The sequence below is a fragment of the Macrobrachium nipponense genome, chromosome 19, assembly GCF_015104395.2.
Source record: "Macrobrachium nipponense isolate FS-2020 chromosome 19, ASM1510439v2, whole genome shotgun sequence".
NCBI lineage: Eukaryota > Metazoa > Arthropoda > Malacostraca > Decapoda > Palaemonidae > Macrobrachium > Macrobrachium nipponense.
In genome coordinates, this window is record NC_061088.1 from 39,643,526 (window position 1) to 39,655,494 (window position 11,969).

General features: G+C 38.4%; 1 protein-coding gene across 1 annotated transcript in view; it reads left to right on the forward strand.

The window, feature by feature from the left end:
- Positions 1–2,473: 2,473 nt before the first annotated feature.
- The window catches only part of LOC135216507 (protein mono-ADP-ribosyltransferase PARP12-like), a 376,362-nt gene continuing 366,866 nt past the window's right edge, over positions 2,474–11,969 (forward strand). The window contains exon 1 of the mRNA XM_064251894.1: positions 2,474–2,612. The gene's annotated coding sequence lies outside the window, so the exon portion shown is untranslated. The remainder of the gene's footprint in view (positions 2,613–11,969) is intronic.

Here is an 11,969-nt window from a genome sequence, read left to right on the forward strand (position 1 = left end):
CAAAGATCGATTGCAGCCCCTAACGCTGAGACGTTTTACGCTTTTGCTGTGGAATTGTGCTTGCCAATGACGAGCGCCTCCTTCTCCTCGAGTGAACACTGTTGGTGCTTATTCGTCACACCCTGCGCTGACGTGACAAACCTTGCTCCGCTCAAGTTTCAATTTCTCACTGAAGTCGCGTTTTGCTTGGCTTCTGACCAGTGGCAGCCATGATTGATACCATCGTTACTCGGACTAGTTGCATTGTTAATGTAGGCTAATCTCTCTACGTCTAATTTAATTTCATCCTTCATTATTTGTACTTTTCGTGGACTCATTTTGAATTCCATCTGAAAATATATAAAGTATCCTTTGAAGCCGCCAGCTTTGTATAGATCTTGCGGTGTTTAGCTGATTAAAACAACCATATCTGCTTGTTACAACTGTCATGTTTCTCTTTTACCTTTATTCCATTTACCCTCTTCTTTCAACTCTATACTACAAACACACTATATAATATACTCACACGTAGAATACATAGGAATACTCTTCTCTCATATTAATATATATATATAATATATTATCTATATATATATATATATAATATATTATATATATATTAATATACATACACATATATGTAGATGTATATATTAAGGTGAACAGATTTCTGAGACAAAGTCCTGGGACATTTTGTTCCGAGGCGTAAAAACCTCCAAAACACGACATATTTCTGTCATTGAAAAACTAAAACGAGGACACTGCAGCCCTTACCTTTCATAAAGCAGCAATTTATATCCCCCTATTTACCCTTAAATGCCAAGGAATTGAATAAAAATTCGATTGTTTAAATCAAGGTAGGCTATAATTTAATGACTGCGTACGTACCAATGATTGAAGTTATTGAACAGTATTAAAATTAGCTACGGGCGAAACACCGCAGGATGAAAGGTAATTCGCAAATTATGCCGTGCAAAGCTGTTTTATAATTTCCTTAGTGATATGCGCTTTATGGTGTGAGTAGTACGGTGTGCAACAATGTATGGTGTGGTCAACATTTTCGTTTCTTTCCCCGTGAATTACAATTTCGGGTCTTTCAGTCAGTGAAAACCGGCGACATTTCCGGAGACAGCGGTAGCCGGGAACAGGCACTGCAAACGGGGCTTCCGCGGACGTCTGGTCTCCCTTAATATATATATATATATATATTATATATTATATATATATATATAGTATAATATATATATAGATATTATTAGTATATATATATATAATATACATATATACATATATAATATCTATTATTTTATTTATTATATATATATATATTATATATATAATACATATAGTTATTTGACCGTTTTAGCTCATCATAACAATTAATCATTTAAAAATACGACAACTGTTACAAGTCTGAACGACAGCTGGTTATATTGAACCTCGAAGAGTGAGTCACATTATAACCTTGGCAACACCACGTCTTACTAAACAAAGTACATTACTATATGCTTGCATTCATGTGATGAACATTTATAGTGAACCAAAAGAACCGTTCATAACCCACGGATCAAATAAAGGGCCTCGAAAGAACGGATTGGCCTTATAGGGAAAGCTAAAAGTGCATAGGAAAATAGACTAGCGCATATGTATGAATACATAAAAATACGCAGATGACATCACTTTAACACCAGGCAACAGTCACTGAGAAGCAAATAAGAATCGATTCTAACACCATTCGTGTAAGAGCTGATTTTTCACTAGTAGTCTTATCATTGTCATATCCCTCCCACCTAAATAGTAACCCTACAACCAAACACCAACCCGCCACCCCCGGCCCCCTTTCGTCATGTGATGTTTTGAAGGCCACTAACATGGAAATTCCCTGACGCGCTTTGGTGAGTGATGACGTCTTAGTTGCTGCCGCAACAAAGCTCTGAATATCGTTTACGGCGATTGAAAAACCAAAAACAAGAACAAGGACACCTGTAAACTGGTAATAAAATTTTCTTGGCCTAAATCAATAAATGTGTGATTTGTTATCAGACAGATAACTTTGATAACAACTTTCTATTCAAAACAGAATAACAGATTGCTTAGCGTTATCATTAACATGTATCAATGTTTCAACGGTAAATGTGAATATGCTCTGTACATCGCCACGTAGACCCAACACGTAAAGCACATGAAGGAATCCCTTTGAATGTTGAGACGCAGAACGGAGGACGGGTTGATCGAATGCAATAGTTGCCAGATAGAATTTTTCAAATGTCTTTTCCGCCCCTCCCTTTTCTTCTGTGACACATATTGCAACTTGAGAAGCCTTGCCTTATCATATCTATGAAAACATTGTTAATGCTGAACTTGTAGCCTCAAGTCTATAAAAACCCGAGAATGACGTATAATCTATTGCCAAAGAGTGAACAAGAACGTTTCAGGAGTGTCTGCCGTCTGCCTGCCTGCTGGCTCTAAAGTGTGGCTCGACTCTCGAGTACGTTCCGTTCTGTGTTCTCTTCGCCCACTGCACGGTAACAGTAAACTACCAGTAGGTTGTGGTTGTTCCATAGTGAAAGTTGATCAAGTCGGTTTTCCCAAGTCTTTTTTAGCAAAAATAACGTCATCTAAACATCGAGAACGTGAGTAATTTGATATTTATTTACTTATAAATATACCAAATGCCTGATGTAATTACGTGACATAAGCAAGCAAAGCAGCTAGACGGAGCAAGTACATGTGAGTTTGAGATATCGCCCTCAGACAGTCGTTTAGCACCCTTGAAAATGTATCCGCTAGTTTGTCACCCGTGAAAATGTCTCCTGACTATGTATTTGTTAAAGACCAAGTGGCACTCACAGCACGAAATGTCTTCTCTTGTCATAATTTCAACGACAAAATATTTCGAAAACCTCGCTGCTCTCGAATGTGTCAATATAGATGTTAAGTGACATATAATTGAAACTTGCAGTAAATATGGCTGTAGGTTGATGATGATGATGATGGAAGAGTTAGGGATTGGCCGTGGTGTATTTAGTAATAGTAGTAGCTGTGTTTTGACTGCAATACTGATTGTGTATGTAGTGCAGTACAGGTTAAATAATTTAAGAAACGTACAATGGTATTAAGAGTTCGCCGCCGGGTTTTATATATATATATTATTTTGTTATAATATTACGTTATTGACCTAAGGGTTGGTACTAAACATTGTCCCTGGAAGCGTCCGCCATGTTTAGTACCAGTCACTGGCCTTCTACGTAGATCTACGTAGAATCATAATATTGTATATGTACACAGTTTTCAATAGCCATATAATTACATTAATGAAGGGTATCTTCATGCAGCTCTCTCTAGCTAAGCATTGGATGGTTTCCTGAATCACAAATATCTGTCATATTCTAAGGTTCAACGTCACGAAGTCAGAGAAGCAAGTGCTGCCAATCATAGTACGAAACCAAATTTTCAAACATTATAAATTTGCCGCCTTACTTTAACCGTTGGACCTAATTATTATGACATAATTTACTGTTCCTATTCCACTAGTTTTTTTTTTTTTTTTTTTTTTTTTTTTTTTTTTTTTTTTTTTTTTTTTTTTTTTTTTTTTTTTTTTAAGGCCAAGAAGGTTGGATATGAATAATTGTCAGACTTGAGCGCCATTACTGGTTGGGTCCTCAAAAAGTTGTACGTAGACCAGGATGGAAAAATTCATTGATTTGTTGCAGCAGGTGCAAGGATTCGTGCCTTACTCTGCTTTAAGTGTGCCATAGTTGTCATTGTATCGTGGCTTTAAGTGTGCCATAGTTGTCATTGTATCGTGGCGGGTGGTGTTTGGTTTTGATGTTAATTGTGAGAGTTATATCCTGATTTGATAAGCAAACGTATTTGATTATACGCTTGAATCCAAACAGTTTTTGTGTAAAAATTCTAATCAAGTTAGAGAGAGCTGTGTTGTATATTTATTATCCATATCGAAACTTTGTCAATATATAGGTAAAAAAAAAAAGATATCAACAATAAAGCTCTTTCCCCAAGTGCGGGGTGCTGAAAGGAAAAAATACTGCATTACCATATGTACACACACACACACACACACACACACACACACACACATTGTGTGCACCCACCCACAGGGATTAAGGTTAAACCTAAACCATTCCTACACTAAATTATGGTCCATCAGCATCTTATCAAACCCCAAAGGCGGTGGTCTTCCATGCCATCCATCATACACCCAAGTGCCAACATAATTTATTACGAAGAAAAAATCGAATTTTTTTTTTTTTTACCATTTACAATGTATAATGAAATAAATTAGCCAAATCTGTTATAGTCACCAGAATTGCTTTTCCCATTGTGGCAAGGTGGTATGCCACTTTGGAGAAATGTAGGTATAGTCTGCAAGGAAACAACCTGATTTTAGAAATATCGAAAGGGAAACGTGAAAAGAAGCCAGGAGAAAACTGTCTTGTAACTGAGGTTTGTTTTGTATTTTTTTGTCATGGCTCAAATTACAATATTTCCAATTTATCCTTTTACCCTTGCACCTTATACTGATCTAGTTACCCAGCAGCTTATACCTCTGGAAAGTGTGAGGATCCTTCCCAGCCTGTCCCCTGCCAGAAAACTACTGTATCCGTATCCTTCCCCTTACCTACATCTTCACCTATTTGGGAATGCTTGTCCCATAACTAGGACAAGTGGCAGAAACAGGATGCTGGAACCTTGGTCGTCTATATCCATTGTGATGGCTGTAGACTTCATTTCAAGGAATAGTCTTCTGTCTCAATGACTGAAGTAACACAATGGCTGTAGACTTCATTTCAAGGAATAGTCCTCTGTCTCAATGACTGATCTTATTTCCAGATAAATTTCCACTTAGACACTTTCAGATAATCAGTGGTTATAGAAAACAACAGAGGTAAAATTTACACCCAGTCTGCATCTGCGCCTACACACAAAATTTTTTCTTGCTTGTTATGGTAGTTTTTGTATGTTTCATACCATTATTGTTTTGGGAAATGCTGTTTTTTTTCTGATTAAAGAAAGTCAAAGGTCATTTTCTGGAAGCCTCCGGCCAGCGTAAAAAAAATAATTTTTTCTGTTAGTTTTCTTATTTTGTTGTTTTCTGTTGGTATAGTGGTAATTCGAGGCAACAACTCCGCACGGAATGCAAGGAACAGTCCCGCAAAAACGAAAGCCACTTGAGATTGGAGCGTCCAATATTTCACCGTGTTTAGTACGAGCCTTGGGGGTTAATTACAGTCGACCCCAAAAGTAATGGTAAATTCTCAGTGAGCAACCCAAATACATTAGGAATCTGTGATTTCCAAAGAAATGTCCTATGCGGAGTTATTTCCTAAATGTATCGATATTGTCTACGGCAAAACTTTCATTTTCCAATTGTCCCTACCTCAACATAACCCAACATTGTGGAGACGCTACTCTAATGGTAATTTTTTTAACACTTCTGGTTTTAGTAAGGGTGTGGAGGAACAACGGCACTACGTGCCTTATCTGCAAATTGAAAGAGTCTTGGCAAGCACGTTATGTTTCGACAAGAGGAACTGTTAACATTGTGCATGCTTTCCATTAGACACTGGTTTCATAGAAAACGAGCTTTGTGACAGGAAGGTAGTGATAGATATATAGAAAAAGAGCAACAGCAAAGAGCATTTAAAATACCTTCTTAACAGTGTAATGGGCCAGGTGTAGATTCGCCAAAAGCTTCGTAAGTGTCTGTGTCTTCTTCATTGTTAGTGACGTCAGTAGTAGGTATGTGTATGGCCTTTAGACTGTGGCAGATACAAAACGTCAACAGCTTTGAATAGCTCATGATGCCTTTCCTCCTCTTAATTTCTGCAGGAACAAATGCTTGGAGTAATTTTGGACAAGATATTCTGTTCTGAGCCCGGCCTCTCTGTCCACTCCTTTACATCTGTCTTTCCACAGCCTCTCAATGGTCTGTGTGCAATTTATGCTGTCTGTCGGGTCCACAAATACTTTCCAAGTGATTAACCACTTTGTGTGTGTACTATTTATTACCACCTACCCGGGTTGTATGTATTTTATATAATAGGTATAAGAGTCTTTGCGCTCCTATCGAATATTTCCTTGCCTCTGTTAAGGGTATTATTGTGAATTTGTCCCTGTTCTCATGCTCCACCCCACCGTTCCCATGTTCCACCCCACCGATTTGCTGCGACACTCTTCTGTGACCGTACTTGGGTCTCACAAAAAATGTCTCATCAATTTTGATTATATGAAACCTGTGCCCCCAAATCGGTGGCTGATTTTCTAGCCATGCACTTGACTTGTCACCTCACTGCAGAAATTGTGCCAATCCACAGATGTATTTGGTGACAGTGTAGGGAACTTAAAATAGAGGAGTGTTCCCAAAACTTTTGGCACCCAATGGTTGGCGAAACAAAATTTGCCCAGCAGGAAGGTGTGTACCTTCTAAAAAGGTACCTTTGTAGTCATTACTACAAAATTACAATACTTCCTCTTCTTGCTCTTACTATAGCAAATGTAACGGTTGCGCACCCACTGCTTCCTATTTTCTCTGTACCTACAAGGTTTTTCACTTTTTGCATAAAACCTGTATGGGCAATACCCTGTATCTTATTAAAAAGTCCACTGTCTTCTCCTCCTCTAAAAAAAACCTCTTTAAATGCACAAAAGTAGCTAATATCACAAGAAACACACAATTCAACTTCCATTTTTGTGGCATCTACTGACTGAAGTGAAATTGGAAATATATCTGAAGTCTACCTAATATCTGAAGTCTAATTAAAAATATTTGAATAGTGAACTCCCATTGGTTACAGACTGGGAGGAGCTTCAAAAAGCGCATCAACTGGAAAAAGTCGAATTAGTTGGATAAATAATATGTTGGGGCAAAACTTCAACCAAACAGTCTTCAACGCATGCACAAACACGAACAAACAGGAGCAGTTTCAAGCAAGGGCAAGATTAACTTGAGACTTGAAAGACCAGGAGGGGCTTAAAAAAATGCACCAACTGAAAAAAAATCAAAATAATTGGATAAATCCAATGCGTGGGTAGAACTTCAACTAAACAGTCTTAAACGAATAATTATGCACAAATGAGCGAACAGGAGCATTTCGTTTTTGGGGGGGGCGGGGGGGAGAGGCGGCCGGCTGTGGTTTGTTTGTCAAGATCAACATGAGACTTAGAAAATTTTCATTTACTGAAGAGTGAAAAATTGGGTTTCTATAAACTCATTATCTATGTAAATTTGGGTTGCGATTAGTGGTACAGGGGTTCAAAATGTTAGGTTTGCATATCTCCGAAGCTGTTAATTAGCAAATGGGAAAGAAAATGGTGTCCTTTGAACTCCTCTCAATGCGTACTTCCTACCTATGTGGGTTACACTGTTCGGTTGCAGACCAGGTGTAAACTATAATAATACTATAACAGAGTTGGAGTGATTAGACATTACGGTGGAAGAAAGGGAGTAGGATGGGATATAAAGTAAAAATCTATGAAAGCCTGTGTTATGATCGCTAAAGGAATGCTGCATACAGCATTTATTAATGCTTACACTGCACTACTCAAGGATATTCAGAAGTTGTAGGTGATGGAGGCCTGTAGTTTTATAGTCACATTTTCAAATGTTTAATTCATCTGGACTCTAAGTTCCTCCTCTGCTGCAAGGACAACCTACAAGGCTTTCAGAGTAGCTGCTGGCCTTCAGATGTTCTCAAGTGTTCACTCGTTACCAATTTGGGCTCACTCATTTGGGGTCTACTTGTTAATGTACCCTGACAATTGGGTGATCTATCGTTTTTAAGAGGTGCAATTGACATGACCTGGGTGGTGTGAAGGAGGAGGAGAAGTCCAAACTCGCCCTAAAACAATTAATGAACTACCTGGGTATACAGAGGGTATACAGATCAACATATCATTGGCAAGAGCCTGTCCTTTGGATACTGTATCTGCAGACTTGGTGAGGTCTCAGTGCAGGTCTTGTCCTATCAAAAATACCCAGGTAAGCTCTTGACAGGTATTTCTTGGTAACCTGTCACCTTTGGAGAAACTTGCCATTATAGCTGTGGTAGTTGAATTTGTAACTTAAAAAGAAAATCCTACAGAGCAATTCCAGGAGTTTACTTCAGTGGTGCTCAAAGCAGTGATGGCTGTATGCTATCATCTCTGAGTACCTTTAACTGGAGGTGAAGGATTACGGGGTGATACATGACTGGAACCTTTGTGATTGGGTCAACACCCCCACCCCCCCACTACTGGAGACCATTTTGTTCTTGGGTGTATTGGTCGTGGTTTGGAACAGATGTGGATTGACCTTGACCTTTTCACCATGTGGCTAAACAGGAAGCCTCTGCTAGGATGAAGGATGACTTCCAACACCATAGGACAATTTCTGTTCTGCCTGTGCTTGATGATCAACCATAGGCTGCTCACTGTATCAGGATAATGCTGGCCACAGGCCTAGTCTTCCTCTGCAACCCAAAGTACTTCATCAACCACACCTGATTTATTATCACAAGTCTGCAAGCTACTCATGCATCATGCATAATAGAAAATGTTAAGCACACTCGTTGAAGGAGGAAGGCTTTTCTTGTAAGGTTGCGGAAGAGATAACCATATTTGTTAAAAAATCTATGGCAGATGTTACCCAAGCAAAGTGGTTCATCTGTGGCTGGTGTCATTCAAGGCGTATACTATGTGGTTAAAGCCAACATTTAGGAATTATATCTGAATTTCTAATTTACCTTCAATGCACACCCTATGTTGGAAGTTACAGTCTACATATATACCCTTGCCCAGGTTTTCCATCTTACATCAATAAAGTTTCCATATTTTTTAGGGTCTTTGCAAACTTTCTGGATGTATGAAAATGATTTTCTTTCGACATATCCTCCCAGCAGCCCCACACCTTATTTTGCCTGGTTGGCTTGGTAAGATGCTAGTTAGCTACTAAAAGCATACTACCTTAGGGTACTCCCTCCATCTTCTACATAACAAGGGTAGGATAAATTATCTGGAATCACTGAGTGGTGATTGTTACTTGCCAAGCTGGTGTTCCATTACCAGGGAACCCAATTCAGTTATTTTCCTTAGAATAGAGAAGTAAGAAAGCACATTCAGGCTTGGGCTCCTGTCTCCTGAGGTATTACTACTCTAGGATAGACAGAAGTTAGAGGACTCTTTCTTCTCTAGGATAGACAGAAGTTAGAGGACTCTTTCTTCCCCAGCTCATCTAAAGGGAAATTGACATTTTTAAGTGGGAGATCAACACCAGCCATGATCATGTAACAACTCCCCTTGCTTAAGTAGTAAGCCTCCTTCTAAAGTTGGTGAAGCTTTGTATTCTTGTAAGGATACAATACCCCCCCCCCCCCTTCCCGGCAAATAGCTAAAATCCAGGAATACTTAAAACCCCTCCAAAAACACTTAACTGGCTTTTTTTTGATAGTTTGAAGCCAAGAAAAACCCTCTAAAAATACTTATAACTGAATTTTGTAACAGATTTATCATAAATAGTTCATTTAGTCACAAACATTATATGAAGACAGTATTTAGTTAAAATTTCTCAATGGAAATAATACAGAATTTTAGTTTGCACATCTAGGGAAAGGCCAACCATCTCCAAAATGTCCCACATTTAGAGTATCACTTCAGCATGGTTCTCGTAAGAGTTCCATGCATCTCACACATATTTTTACCGATTTTTTTTACCATGTCCAAAGGGTCTTTGGTAGAGCCTTCTTCTTCATAGTCTGCTCTTAGAAGAATATCTGTTAATTGGGTAGTCTTGTCCAGAATTTAATTGTGGATTTGTACTCTCTCTACATCACTAGCCAGAAAATCCATGGAGACACCACATACTTACCCTTGAGTCCATTTCAAAGTCAGTGACACTTGTAAGTGCTAACTTCCCAAATGTCCAGCCTGCATATCTTATTGGGAATAAAACTCTTAATACAATGATCACCACTCCTAGGTTTGCAGGAAATCAAGACAAAATGCCGCGACTCTTACCATAAACACCAAATAAATCAGCCCAGTCCTGGAATACACAGGTTGATCCTTGATGTAGGCCTGGCCTTGAATTGTAGAATATGCCATTTGGTTATCCTCTAGATTCAACAGTACACAGAATGATCATTGATGTAGGCCTGCCCTTGAATTATAGAATATGCTATTTGGTTATCCTCTGGATTCAAACATTAGGTGCTTACCGGCAACCACTAAAGTTTGTATTGTCCTTGAAAATTAATGCCAATTATAGGCTGACAAACAGCATAGTGGCAAAAGGGAGCTAGAGTACTAGTTGAGCAGTAAGACAAATCTTTGTAAATTAAATTTATCTAAAAGCTCTACAGGTGTAACTTTTGGAATAACCTGCAGGTGCAGTATTATTATAATGAACCCTATTCATGTGGTGGAACAAGACTACAGGGGCCATTGACTTCAAATTCAATCTACCAAAGAATATAATACAAATAAAGTAACAGAGGGTAATGGAGAACAATTATTTAAAAAACAATATAAGTGAAATATTAAATTGCAAGTTGAATTGTATTTGAGAGGCTGTTGCACAATTCAAAGGACCTCTGGAACTGAGGAGTTTGGCTACGAGGCACATGTACTGCGTATTGGTGCTGCTCTTCAGCTAAGCTGTTTGTTTTCTGTGGGAAAAAGGGATCAGTAATCAATTGTGCATGTGAAAGATCTCTGTTGAAATAAACCTTACATAAAAGTGACAAATGAGACTGTCCGTCAGTGGTCCAAGTCAACTGCAAATATTAGGAGATATAAACCTACCACCAGGAACCACTGGATTAGGGATCAATTGTGATTATGAAAGATCTTTGTTAATATAACCCTCAAGAAAAGTAACAAAGAAGATTGTCCATCGATGGTCCAAGTCACAACTGCTAAACAATAGGAGACAAAAACCTACCATCAGGAACCAATCTTGCTTAAAAGAGAGAAAAGGTTGGCACAAGCATATGTAAGAGATAAAAATTTGGTGGGAACAGACCACACTGAATAATAATATAGTAAAAGAAGGGGAAATGACCTAAAACATGTTGCATTGATATTATCACTTATTTAAATATGAGGCGTTGTGAACAATACCTAACTTCCATTAGATGTTATTAGATGTTTCATAAAGTAAGGTGTGGATTGAAACTGACACATAGTATATTTAAAGCTTCAGACTCATTCTGCAAAGTCCCATCAACCTTACGGGGAAGATGGGGTGGAAAATCTGCAGTGATTTCGTATTACTGGAGTTCAGCCTCATACCCCACTGACTGCATTCAGAGATCCAGTCCATGTCCTGATTGAGGCCGAGGGCAGTTTTTTCTCATAAGTGGAGACTTTACTAAACCCCGAAGTGTTGCATCATCAGTTACTGAACAATCTTGGTATCCAGGCTACAACCAAATCACGTATACAGTGAAAATACCAGTGGACCAAGAATGCAAATCTGTGGAACTAGGATACGATAGGTCTTGGATCACTAAAGATCCCATCAACAGCAACTCGCTACTGCCTATCTGTAATAGAATGTTGATGTAATACTGAAATATATCCATCTCTCCAAAATTTTTGAAGTTTACAAATAAGTGACTAAAATCCCATATCAGTTCTAAAAGAGCAAAGCAGGTACTAACTCCTTCCTATATGCATAATGATTCTCAGATGACAATCCTTAGACTCCATGTACTTATTTAGTGGGCTTAAAAATAAGTTACAGCAACCTTGGGGAACATAGGGAGAACAAAAATTGGACTGGAGAACAGGGGGAGAATAGAAATTGACCTGTAGCTACTTCTGTCTGCAGTTATGCAACTTTGGAAAATACTCCATATTGCCAAGCTTGCGCTCAATGTAAGAATACGGCGTTGACATATAAATCTATAGAATCAACTAATTTGGTAGAAAACGCACCGTTTGAAGAAAGCAAAGGGAAAGAAACCATCAGAATCTTCGTCACCCCAGCT